General features: G+C 48.0%; 1 protein-coding gene and 1 long non-coding RNA gene across 30 annotated transcripts in view; both read right to left on the bottom strand.

The window, feature by feature from the left end:
- Positions 1 to 9,979, bottom strand: part of ADGRL3 (adhesion G protein-coupled receptor L3) — a 493,084-nt gene extending 483,105 nt beyond the window's left edge. For 28 of the 29 annotated variants that reach the window (XM_015276460.4, XM_015276462.4, XM_025149811.3 and 25 more), the window contains exon 1: positions 9,123 to 9,979. The gene's annotated coding sequence lies outside the window, so the exon portion shown is untranslated. Of the gene's footprint in view, positions 1 to 8,891; positions 8,937 to 9,122 lie in introns of those variants that run through there. The other variant, XM_015276450.4, reaches the window with a different exon arrangement.
- Positions 9,980 to 11,243: 1,264 nt separating this feature from the next.
- LOC121110599 overlaps positions 11,244 to 13,036 on the bottom strand; it is a 120,159-nt gene continuing 118,366 nt past the window's right edge. Inside the window, exons 7-8 of the long non-coding RNA XR_006939084.1 lie at positions 12,374 to 12,453; positions 11,244 to 11,839 (exon numbers count right to left, since the gene is read on the bottom strand). This is a non-coding gene — a long non-coding RNA (uncharacterized LOC121110599). The remainder of the gene's footprint in view (positions 11,840 to 12,373; positions 12,454 to 13,036) is intronic.

Here is a 13,036-nt window from a genome sequence, read left to right as displayed (position 1 = left end):
TCTGATTCTGCCATGGACAACATCATACATAAGATTTCAAATCTCTACTGAGAGCAAGATAATTTCTCTACACGTACACTCTATTCTCACTTCTGTGCACTTGTGTTGTCTTCTCCTCCCATTGCAACACTGCAACTCCCTACACATTCTTAAAAAAGCCCAAACCCAAGAACACGTTGCACAGCTATCTCGCTGTCATCTATTATTCAAGAAAGGTCTCATTGAATAAATGTCTGTTCAGAGGCTCTAAACAAATTTCATTTCTGAACACCACTGTCTGCAGCCCAGCGGGCCATTTCACCAAGATAAGATCACACATTTAATCAAACGCTTCAAAAAAAAAAGAAATACACACCGAGTTTGCTTAATAACGTCAAATAATAAAAGTGCAACTCTGGCAGCATACTAATTTTTAGTACTCTTTCTTCTTTGAGGGTTGTCTCAATAGTCAAGGTCAACCGTACATGGGATTTCTTCTAATTAGGGTTTCTGGTAAAGGCTAGACCTGCTTATTCTCACCGCTTAACCATGGTTTTCCCTAAAATAAAGACATCTCTCTTTCATTTTAAATTAAATCATTGCAGTATCCCATCCAAGTGTGACAGACAAAACTGCACAACTCTGTTAATTCAATAGAGAATGTATGTGAAAGACAACAAAACCCACATCTTTTGTGGTCAATGAGGAACCACCCACACAAACGTCTACGGTACAAAAGAAAAACTGATTTACAGAAGAAAAAAGAAGTTTATCTACTCAGTGTTTGACTACAGTTCCTATTGCAGAGCAGCACAGACACATTTGAGTTGTGAATGAGGAGCAGACCTGGCACCCCTATATCAACATATGCTTTGCCATTTATTTCAATGCAGTAGGAAGAGGCAGAGCCAGTTCAAGAAGCAGCATTATGTCACTGCAACTACAAAATGCAACTGTATTACTACCAGTCATATTTCCATGATATTCATCACTAACTCTCCTAGTACTTTGTCACTGACTTCTATCATTTCATTTATGTACTGAGTTGCCAATTTTATCACAGTGATTACTGCTTGGCCCCACGTTACATGAACTTGGGAAGAACCCCAGACCCTAGCTGTGATCAAACCTGCTGCTTGAAAGGGGTCAGACAAAAGCCTGTATCCTCATCCCTGCATGGGCCCATGGGTTATGCTGGTCTGCCCTCTGCTCTCACGGGACGAGCGAGTGATCAAGCGTGAAGACATCAGGGCAGACAAGCCCCCATCTGCTATTCCCAAAGCTGGAGGAGGCAAACAGAAAAGCAGCTTCTAGGCATGTTCCCCCACCAGAGCTTTTCTTCCTGTTCAAACATCCCCATAAACACCTTTTCATAGACACCACAGTGTTCACAGCAGAAATCCAGATCTTTTTCACTGAATGGAAAAATTACAGCTTCTCAGTTTAAGCTAGCATAAACAACTACCGAGGTCTACACACAGCATCCTTCCACTAGTGCTCACCAGTAATCCAACATTTCATCCCTACCGCATGCATGGAGCTGCTCATAGGATCAAGCATTCTGTGGACAAACATCTGATCCTAAAGGATCAGTGATACGTGACCATATTTCTTGTGAAATCAAGGATATTTTCACAGGTACAATTCTCTTGTTGCATTGCAGACTTCCTCCCCAAATCAGCAATGTTACATGGAGAGACAGTCCTCATCCCACAATCAAAACCCATTACACAGACTTTAGAAAGACTCATTGCCAATTGGTGACCTACTTAAAGAGATCTATATAGTGCATTACAATTGAAATTGTGGATCACTTGTCGAAAGGTCACAAGTTATCACTCTATACAGTGTAATCACTATATTTCAAACACCATTCAGGATAAATTTTACACAAAGAGACATGCATCGTTTCGGAATCAACTCAACTAAGCAGAGCTTGTAATAGTACAGTCCTTTTAAAAAATAAGAAATAAAAATGAGAAAAGGAGACATAAGACAGGAGAAGAGAGAAAAAAAAGATGTACATAAGGATAGGCAGCAGTTGATGTAGTTGCCTTTAATCAGTTTCAGATCACCCAAGAAAGGCAATGGTCACAATTCAGTAACAAAGAAGAAATAGCTTACTCTTTCCAATGGTAAGAACTTGCTAGAAACTTCAAGAGGCGACCATCTCCCAGTAGAGACCCTTCCCCTTCAGCTGCCAGCACTTAAATGAGGTTAGGGAGGAGTGGATTCTGGGTCTACCACTTCTGGCTTCACAGGTGGATTGCTCACACCTGTGCTCTCGGGGCTGGCCATGCCCCTTCACCAGGTGCTCAATCACTGGTCCAAGCTGTGACCTAACGGTTTTCATACAACCACTCCACACACCTGCATCCATTAAAGATAATCCAAACTGACATTCTCTTCAAGTCTGTGCTGTGGGAGTTTAAAGTGCAGTAGTCACATCATAATTTCCCTTAGAAATGGGATATATATGCACCGCATTTCCAAATGATTAAAGGCCATGATTGCAACATCCTAAATCTGAAGGAATAACTGTTCAGATAGCACACGAAGTCAAGCAAAGGCATAACATCCAGTTGAGCAATTTGTTGTGTGCTGGGGGTTTAAAAAATATAAATGTTCCTCATAGTAAATCATCAACTACACAATTGTAGAGCAGTTCTGTGTACCTCCAACAGCCTTGACAGAAAGAGCCCTTTAGGACAGAATCCAAAAGGCTTTTGTTTACTGTGGGAGTAATATTACCCAGAAGATGGGGAGCAGGGGGAAGAAAAAAAACACACAAAAAGCACAGCTTAAGTATACACCTTACCTAAACAATAAACAAACAAACAAACAAAAATGTCTCCTTTGAAGCAAACGACAGGCATTTCAAAGTGATGTGTCAGTCAGTAACACACACACACACACACACACACGCGATTGCTAAAGAGGTGTAAAAGAAAAGGAGTTAACATGATCTCCTAAACCCTCCTCAGCTCTATCCAACAGTGAAACCTATTCAAAGAGATGGCTTCGATGGGCATTTTTTTTTTCTTCTCCTCCTTTCCCTCAGCAGTCTTTGGAATGGCTCTGAGGGAAGGAAGAGAAAAAAAAGGAAGAAAAAAGCAAGCTATTGAAAATCCTGTTACAGGGTCAGCTGTCAGTGAAATGCACTTTAGTATTCAGGGTACCCACCCATGCAGAACATCAAAAACTGGGCTGAGGTCCCTCTCTATTCTCACAGGCTCAGGCCAGCACGGGGTGTGCGATGTGGTGTGGAACAACAAGGCACACTGCCTCTGCAGGGCTCACAAGCAGCAGCACCAGCCCATGGAATGCAACGAGGGGTCACCATGCTTTGCACAAGCAAAGAGGTTGTGTGGGTTGAAGCCAGCTTGTGCTGGCACTGCTAGGAATTGAAACATCTCCACAACTGGAGACTCGTGGTTTCACATCACTGCGCAAAGTTCAGGCTTACTGATGTGCTATCTCCTAAATGAACTCCCCATTATCTCCCTTCTTCTTCCTGCTCTTTCCAGTCTGCCTATGGGAACGCAAGTCTTAGCATTCACCCATCATTTTGTGGAAATAATTGGAAAGAAAATATAAAACAGCAAAAAGTCAGGCAATTGCACGTTCATTATATTTCCAGAACTTTTTCTTCTGCTGTATTAAGCTAAACCTGAGCTTCACAGGCTGCTCAGCATTTTGGCCAGGCTTTGCAGCTTAAAGTAAATTCTCCATCTAAGCTAGATGGGCTCTCAGTTGGCTACCATGTCCATCTCTAACACATCCCAGCCCCCTATGTTAACACATTCAAGAAAGCTGCAAACTGCACTTCCATGTAGCAGTGACTCTTCTCTTCTGCTCTCTTTGTGGAAAAACTTCTCATTAAGATTGCCTTGGGATCAGAAACATCAAATCAGAAACGGGCTGCTACAGCAAATAGCAATGACCAGCCTCAACCCTGATAAAATTAGTGGTTGCTCAGCATACCCCCAAGAAAATCTGTTTTGTTTTGGTGAATACACATACCTCCATCCATATGTCTGTGCTTATGTTTGGAGCATAGATGCAATTTTTAAATACCTGTTCTCCACTTCTTCAAGTTTGAACAATAGAAAAAGCAGACCTCTGTGTGTTCCCCAAAAGATCACAATGCTTGGCTGTGTGTGCCCGCAGGAGAAGTGAATGCACTAGGACTGAAACAGAGTATTTCTGCCTCTCTCATTGGAAACTGTGTCCATCCACTGAGGTTCCTTATGTCTGTAACCAGACACTTTGTTTCTGTGGAATGGGAAAGGTTAAAAGTGTTAATAGAGAAGGGACTTGTATCTGATGAGCATTACGAGCAGACTACTCATCCTTGGTTTATACCACTTAGAGCATTTCCGAAGTGTTAGCTGAAGGTGTTAGGTTCAAAACAGAAGAGCGCCAGCAAACGTGGGCATCTTTGCATAGGATGCCACAGTAGGGCCGTGCATTGATGACATTTTAAGGACCACTTCTGCAAAAGCACGTATATTCATCTTCACCTCATTTTAGCTTTGCACAGTTGTAAGAAAGCATCCATGCTGATCTTTTGTATTTATGATGTTTCATCAGAAGTTTAAGAAATGCATAGCTTCACTGAGAAGTGCAATCAATGACTCGAATTGATTTATGCCAGGTAAGGATCCAACTGCAATCAAGTCAGTAAGCTTCTCCAATTAATAGTAGCAGGGCTATGAACCAATCTATTCAAAACACAGTACAAAAAATTCCAAAGATGTTCCCTGCGAGGCACCCCTTGTAACAAACCAGAGCTGTGCTACAGACTGCTACAGCAGTCTTACAACTACTGAGATGCTTCCCATGGCATTACTCGTATGCTGACTAATGCACTCATCAATAAATAAATAAATAAATAAATAAATCAAAAAATATATTCTGTTAGTCTCAGGCTATACGTTCATGGCTGCTCTGTTGAAGTTTGTAAGTATTAGCCATTTAAACAATGCTCCAATGACTGCTCCCAAACATTCCTCTGCTTCTTTCTGAAAGGTATCTACTTCAAGGCCCTTGAAAGCAAAAGATGTCAGGTCTGAAATAAAAACATCTTCACTTTTCTCTCTTTTCATAGGCAGATGTTAAAAGTGGGCAGTCTTCTACTTTTTAGCAGTTCAAGCAACTTCATTCAGCCTGAAATACCACCTCTATCAAAAACATTACAATCTACAGTGCTGACGTGAGGTTTGTGTTTGAAAGGATGTCACATCCTTGCTTCTTGAATATCAGCCCCTCTCAACTGCAGCTGGAAAAAAAAAATCCCCATCTCCACTAATCAGAGCTCACATTAAAAAACCAAAACAAACAAAAAACAACCACAAAACTACTTGCTGCCCAGCCAAGACCTGCAGAGCAGATAAATGAGGGTTGGTTTCACTAATATACAATGCCTGCGGGTTCCAGCAGTGTTCTGCACAGGTCACATTTCTATCACAGTGCCCTGTGATGGCGTTCCTGGAGCACATGTAGAGCTTATATGCAGAGGTCATCAGCCTCCTCCTTTACCCTCCCTGGAACCTCAAGCTTATTAAGTAAAATATGGTCCACAATACCACTGAAATGAAGTTTTAATTGCCTGAATAGGCTGGCTTCCTTGATATAGCCACAGATGCATGGTGCAGTGACGGATGAACACAACAGAGAAGCCATGGATGCCCTCTCCCTGGAGGTGCTCAAGGCCAGGTTAGATGGAGTTCTGAGCAGCTTCATCTGGTGGGGGATAACCAGCCTATGGGCAAGGATTGGAACTGGGTTGGTTCTAAGTTTCCTTTCAACCCAAGTCATTCTGTGAGTCTACAACTAAACACATTAGATTCACAGACAAAACCAGAAATCTCTCTGAAAAGGCCACTGAAAGGAAACCTACAGCCTACATACTGTGCCCACTGTTTTTTACCTATCAGTTTGTCTCAGCCATTCCGATCCCATAGGTGTCTTCTGCAGACACCACAGTCTCCATCCTGCTTCATTCCTCCATAGAAGAGCACCTATTCACAAGGAACAGTGCACTGTAGGTATTTATCTAGTAGGAACCATAAAGAAAGCATTACACAGCATCCCAGCGCGAGTGCATCTGTTGAAAGAAAGAGGAGCTGGCAGGGAAGAGCTGAGAATCCTCATGAAATCTCATCAGAGCTTCCATGCTCACCAGGCACATCCCACCTGACAAGTAGCCTCCCATCAGAAGTGGCCAGACAACACAAGTTTGCTCTGCAGAGCTGTCCCATTGTCTCAGCACTCCCCACTCTCAGAGCAGTATCAGCATCACCTCCAATATGAGAATTTGGGAGCAGCATTTCCAGTGCTCTCTTGTGATGAACAGGAATGCTCCAAAGAATACAAAGTTCTGTCAAAATCACTCCCATCAGAGCACTGAGCTGTTTCTACAACCAGCTAGTAAGACAGTGAAATAAGTTTTCTTCCCTTATTTATTTTTATGCCTTGTGCCCAGCCTTCGTATCATAGCTTCTCCCTGATCCATTCTTCGTCGCCAAATTCCACATCTTTCATCAGCCTCTAACCCATCCTTTAAGCCATGCCACACAAGAAACAGTTTCCCAGCCAATCTACACCAGTCCCAACGCTATTAGTATCAAAATTTGCAGTAATAAATCAGCAGCTCCCAGGACTGCTCCATTTACAAAGCCTTCCCTCTCCTGTGTGCATCTCATTTACTGGCATTGATGATGCATGCGCTCATGCTCTGAATGTGAAAGCCCTCCCGGCAGAACCGCACTCCCCAGCTGACGTGCTGACCGAGGCGAAAGGTCGGGCATGCTGCTCTCCAGTAATCCAGTCCACACTATTTTACATCTTCCATTGGGCGGCACAGACACCCAGACAGCACCCTGTGAGCACCTCCTCCTCTGAGCTCTCCTGCCTTTCCCACATGGACAGCGAAGGGCACTGGGTTCATGTTGTGCTGGGGGAGCAGCCACGCCGAGATGAGCTTCTCCAGCCCTACAGCCAGCATAGGACGGGAGCGATGCAGCCACTGATGGGGACTAATAATGGAATCACACAGAACTCATGTGCTAGCTCTAGCTTTACGAACTCCGGTCCTTCTGGCACACAGAGATCCACGCCAGCCCCATTGCTGCCAGCAGGTAACAACACAACGGCTACTTTGTAGTAAACCACACTCAGTATGGAAAAAGCTCTGCTAAGGAGCCCCAGCCACAACAAGGGGATTGTGTCCCTCCTGCAACCGGAGTGCAGCCGTTTTACCTTCAGAAAAGCTCCCAGCCCCGCTCTAAACTTTGTCACCCAGCGGCAGCACAGGCAGGCGGCTCTGCGCCCTTCCTGCTCTGCTCTCCCGAAGCGACGGCCGTGAGCTCGCCGACACCAGCCTCTTTAACCTGCAGCACCTGGCCTGCCCCATAAAACTCGGTGGAAGGATTTTTCCTAATGAATACACAGTAGAAGCCTGTTCATATCGCAAGCCCCTGGAAATTATGATAAATGAGCTCGACGAGGCACATGCTGCTACTCAATACCAGGCAAGCAGCACTGGCTGCACTCTGAGACAGCATTCCATAACAAAAAGAAATGCATTCATTTCAACTCCAGAGAAGATTTTTTTTTTTGGTTGGTTGGCTTTGAGGTTCTCCGTCCAGCGCCCTGGAATAACCAGTGCCACAGTATCGAAAAGGAACAGTGACTTGCGGGCTCTTTCTGCCCCAAAGCAAAGCACAGAGGGCATTCTCATCTATGTATGTTTGCACCTCAGCCTCCTTCTAAGCAGCTAGGGCTGGAAGAGGGGAAACGCTAATATCTCCTCATGAGTAATCTGAACAGGAGAGTAAATACAACAGACTCGGTTGTTGTGGCCAAAGCTGGGAATGCTACAGTGACGAGCACGCAACAGTACATTTCTTTTGGCCACATATGAGTTGTTTTAACTACTACTACAGCAGAGAAGAATCGCATGCCGATCAGGATAGAAAAAGAGGCACCCTTCCTACCTCTCAATTTCTCCTGGAAAACAAAACAAAACAAACAGCTACACATCCACAGGGTGAAAAAAATCAAAGGAATGCATGGGGAGTTCATTGCTCCTGTGGACAGCTCTGGGCACTGATGAGACGCAGACCCCAAAGGAGAGGTGCCCAGGGAGCATTTCATAGAATCATTAAGGTTGGAAAAGACCGCTACGATCATCTAGTCCAACCACCAACTCATTTTTGGGCACCACAGCTACAGCTCTACCAGCTATACAAGCACTGGCTGAAGCTGGGCTTCCTACACTGGGAAGGCAAAGGAGCGCTCCCTGGTTCGTGGCAGGCAGCTATCAGCACTCTCACGAGCATATTTCCAAGTTAAATAGTCAAAAGACGGTTGCAAGGGGAAAGCAAATAATGTAGCAAGCAAATAAAAGAACTCAAAAAAAAAAAAAAAAAGAGAGAGAGAGAGAAAGAAAAGAAGGGAGAGGGGAGAAGAAGAGGAATGCAATTTTTACCATTCTCTTCCTCCACCCATACATACTGGCCCCTCTCGTTCAAAAAATGTCCCTGCTGAATGCAGCCCTGCAGACAGCCAGCGAACACCGAACACCCCAGCCAGGCACCAACCTGGGCTGCGTGTTTCCCTGTGCCTGCAGGGACGGGGCTGCACACCCCTGCCCACCCCACGGCCGGGCACAGACAGCCCCCGACACATCCCGGCCCGGCAGCATCCCACCCACAGCCCCGTCCTCCCGCTGCCATCCAGGAACGCGGCGGCATCTCCAGGCACCCCTCCAGCAATGCGATAGGAACATCCATCCTCCGAGGGGTATAGGCATGGAGCAGCGAGGGAAACTCGGGGATTTCTACGGGTAACAGCAGCAAAGCCATATATTCCTTCCATAGAGAAGGAAGATCAGACACAAAACCTACCGGGGCTCTTCCATCTCCTCGCAGCCATCCATCCCCTTCATCCCCAGCACGCAACCCCCGTTACCTGCAGGACGCAGCCCACCCCCTAAGGACCACCACCCTCCATAGGAACCAATAGGATCCGATGGCAGCGGGCAGCCCTCAGCCCGCCGCGGGTTGGATGAGGGGCCGGCACCGATCCGTGAGGCACCCGGCGGATGGAGGGCACTCGGATGGAGGGTGCTCCGTTACCTTTAGTCACCTCCGGCTGCCGAGATGCCAATCCCCATCGGTTCCTCAACAACCTGCAGCGGGGAGCTGCTGCTGCTGCTGCCACAATCCAGTCATGAAAAGCAGAGCTGGCCACGGTACCAGGAGGCACACAAGGAGCAGGGATCTTCGCCCAAGGAAAGAAAAATGTAAAAAATAATAATAATAGTAATAAAAAAAATTAAAAGGAGGGGGGAAAAAAGGAAGAAGAAAAAGTCTCTCCTCCGCTGCCTTCTCCTCCCGCAGCACACGCTGGATCCCGGAGGGTGTGTGGGGATGGGGAGGCGGTCTCTCCCCCTCTCCCCGCCGCCAGCCCCCGGCCGCAGCCCCGCGGCTCTACCTCCTCCAGGTGGGCAGCCTCAGGGCCGGGGGGTGGCCGCGGAGCCCGCACCTCCGCCCGGGCGATCCGGATGCGGCACGGTCATCGCCTGCCTTGCTGCTGCTGCTGCTGCTGCTGCCGCCGCCGGGGACGAGGAGCCGCTGTCGAAGAGACCACCGAAAAAAAGGAAGGGAAAAAAAAAAAAAAAAAAAAAAAAAGAGAGCAATCTTCCACCATCCCCCTTTTCTCTTCCTCCTCCAGCAGCACCAGCCGCTCTCCGCATCCGCTCCCTGCCCCCGGCCCCTCACTCCGCCGGGGCTGGGGGACACAAAGGCTCCCGCGCGCAGGGGGGCGGCCGGCCCTCAGCTCCCCGGAGCCCCCCCGGAGCCTTCCTCCTCCTCTTCCTCCTCCCGCTGCGGACACCGCCAGCCCCGGCTCGGGTGGGCTAGGCGGGCGCCGGGGGGGGGGCCCACGGCCGCCGGCAGAACGGCACGGCGCGGCTCACACGCGGGGAGGGGGCGGCCCGGCAGCGGCAGGCGGCGCGGCGCTGCTGCCCTGCCCGGCGGCGGCCGCACGGAGCCGGGCGGGCGGCGAGCCGAGGGGCGGGGGAGCGCCGAGGGCCCGGATCTGGGTTGCGCGGACGCGGGCTCCACCTAGCAGCCGGCGCCGCGCCGCGTCGACCCCGGCCCCTTCCCTTTTCCTTTTCCCTTTTTCCGGTGCCCACCTGCACCCTTCGCGATCGCCGCTCCCCGACCCCCGCCGAGAGGATCCCCCCGCTCCCCATTGGCCCGCTGCCCCCAGCCCAGCGGCCAATGGCAGGCAGCCCACCGAACAAGGAATCCCCTGCTGGATTCCCCACCTCCCCATTGGATGCTCTGCCCATTGTAGCCGGCAAAGCGGCCAATCATAACCATGTAATCCAGCATAGAACCTGCTGGTTTTCTCACCTTCCCATTGAAAGATCAGAGAAGAGCATTCCTATCTGGATTCCCCATCTCTAGATTGGCTGCTCTGGTTGTGATCCCCAGCTCAGCAGCCAATCGCAGCCAGACTGCTGGGCTCAGAGCCCCTCCCCGCAGCCCATTCAGAATCAGGTTCTTCAACAAGCTCCTAAGGATCTCCAATGGCAGATCCTACAATCTTGCAGGATCCTCTTCACTGGGATGAAGGCATTAATCTCATTTGTAAACATAGACCATGGGTCAGGAGGATGCCTTCACACATTCCTAGCTGCATCGCTAGGTCAGGTTGATGGTTGGACTTGATGATCTTGAAGATCTTTTCCAGCTTAAATGACTCTATACGCATTGAAGTGTGCATTTTGGGTTAAGAACTGCTATTTTTAAGGTACTGATATGTTGAATAAAATCACGGAATCATTTGAGTTAGAAGGGATTCTTAAAGGTCATCTGGTCCAACTTCACTTCAATGAATAATGACACCTAGTGCTACATCAGGATGCCCAGAGCTCCATCCAACCTGGCTTCGAATGACTCCAAGGACAGGGCATCCACCACCTCTCTGGGCAACCTCACCGTAAAAAACTTCTTCCTTATATCCAATCTAAATCTCCCCTTTTAGTCTGAAACCATTTCCTCTTGTCCTAACACAGTGGACTCTGATAAAGAGTCTGTACCCTTCCTTCTTACAGCCCCCTTGTAGATGCTGGAAGGCTGCTATCAGGTCTCCGCAGAGCCACCTTTTCTCCAAGCTGAACAGTGACAGCTCTTTCAGCCTGTCCCCATAGTGAAGGTGTTCCATCCCCGGGATCATTTTTGTGGCCCTCCTCTGGATGTGCTCCAACAGGTCTGTGTTTCTCCTGTACTGAGGGCTCCGCATCTGGATGCATTAGTGCAGGTGAGACCTCACCAGTGCAGAGTAGAGGGGCAGGATCTCCTCCCTCTCCCTGCTGACAGCACTTCTTTGGATGCAACCCAGGATACAGTTGGCTTTCTGGGCTGCAATGACACACTACTGGCTCATGTCCAGCTTGCCATCCACCAGTACCCTACGTCCTTTTTACCAGGGCCGTACTCCATCCTTTCATTCCCCAGCTTGTAGTGATAGCAGTGGTTGCCACAACCCAGGTGCAAGACCTTGCACTTGAATTTGTTGATTCTCATGAGATTTTTCTGGGCCCACTACTCAAGCCTGTCCAGGTCTCTCTGGATGGCATCCTGTCCCTCAGGCATCTCAACTGTACCACATGGCTTGGTGTCACGCACAGACTTGCTGAGGATATACTCACTGTTGATGTCTTTGATACAGATGTTATGTCAGTCCAAGTACTGACCGCTGAGGGACACCACTTGTCATTGGTTTCCATCCAGACATTCAGCCACCGATCACCACTCTCTGGGTATGATCTCACAACCAGTTCCTTGGAAGGAGGGAAGGAAGGCGGGAAGGAAGGAAGGAAGGCGGGAAGGAAGGTGGGAAGGCGGGAAGGAAGGCGGGAAGGCGGGAAGGCGGGAAGGCGGGAAGGAAGGCGGGAAGGAAGGCAGGAAGGAAGGCAGGAAGGCAGGAAGGCAGGAAGGCAGGAAGGCAGGAAGGCAGGAAGGAAGGAAGGAAGGAAGGAAGGAAGGGAGTCAGCTGTGGTAAAACCAGGAAAAAAAAAAAGAAAAAGAAAAAAAAAGCACACACACACACACACAAAAAAAAAAAAAAAAAAAAAATAGAAAACAAACCGAAACAGATCTATATGTTATAACAGATCTGTCCCAAGAGTTTCTGCTTCCAGCAGACCTATGTGAAGTCACGCTACAGAACACCTGGCCTCTCCCACCAGGCTGCAGAATTATCCCCAAAAGTCCAAGCAAACAGCACGCAGCCTTCTGCAAATGTTTACCTTATGTAAAAGTGGGTTTTAAACCAATTAAAAAGCCATTGTGTTTTGGCCTTGCATTTGGCTTACCAAAATTGTTCTCTCCTTGAGTGGGAGCCTCAGGGCATCCATCTCTCCATCCTCAGCAAACTCCTCCTCCAACAGCCCTTCTTCCAGGGACCACATGGGAAAAAAGAAAAAAAAAAGAAAAAAGAACCTCGAAGTCCTTTTTCCTGCCTCTACCAGGATATTTGGAGATGTGAGACTCTCTGAGATGTGATTATCTCTCCAATGACATTCACCACATCTGCTCTGGGAGTGAAACAAAGCCATACAAGCTGCGATGAGATTTGCTACGTATCTTTGAGCTCTGTTTTAATGCAGAGGTGAGAATGAAATCAATGTTTAGTCCGCAAGTGGAAAAAGATGAAGTACCGCTAGCCTTACAGTGGAATTTTATTTTCCTCTCTTGTAGAACCACATAAATGTTTGGGCTGGAAGGGACATTAAAGCCCACCCATCCCAACCCCCTGCCGTGGGCTGGTTGCCCCCCACCAGCTCAGGCTGCCATGGCCCCATCCTGCTGGCATTGAGTGCTTCCAGGGATGAGGCATCCACACCTGCTCTGGGCAGCAGTGCCAGGTTTCACTGCCCTTTGAGTAAAAAGTTACCCTCAGTATTATGTGTAATGAAGCCAAAAATAAAAAAAATGAAAATAAAAAAATTGTGGGGAAAGACAATGTTACTGTTCCT

The sequence above is a fragment of the Gallus gallus genome, chromosome 4 (genome assembly GCF_016699485.2).
Source record: "Gallus gallus isolate bGalGal1 chromosome 4, bGalGal1.mat.broiler.GRCg7b, whole genome shotgun sequence".
In the NCBI taxonomy this organism is placed as follows: Eukaryota; Metazoa; Chordata; class Aves; order Galliformes; family Phasianidae; genus Gallus; species Gallus gallus.
The sequence above is the reverse complement of the archived record's forward strand: the minus strand, read 5'-3'. Positions and strand labels throughout refer to the sequence as shown.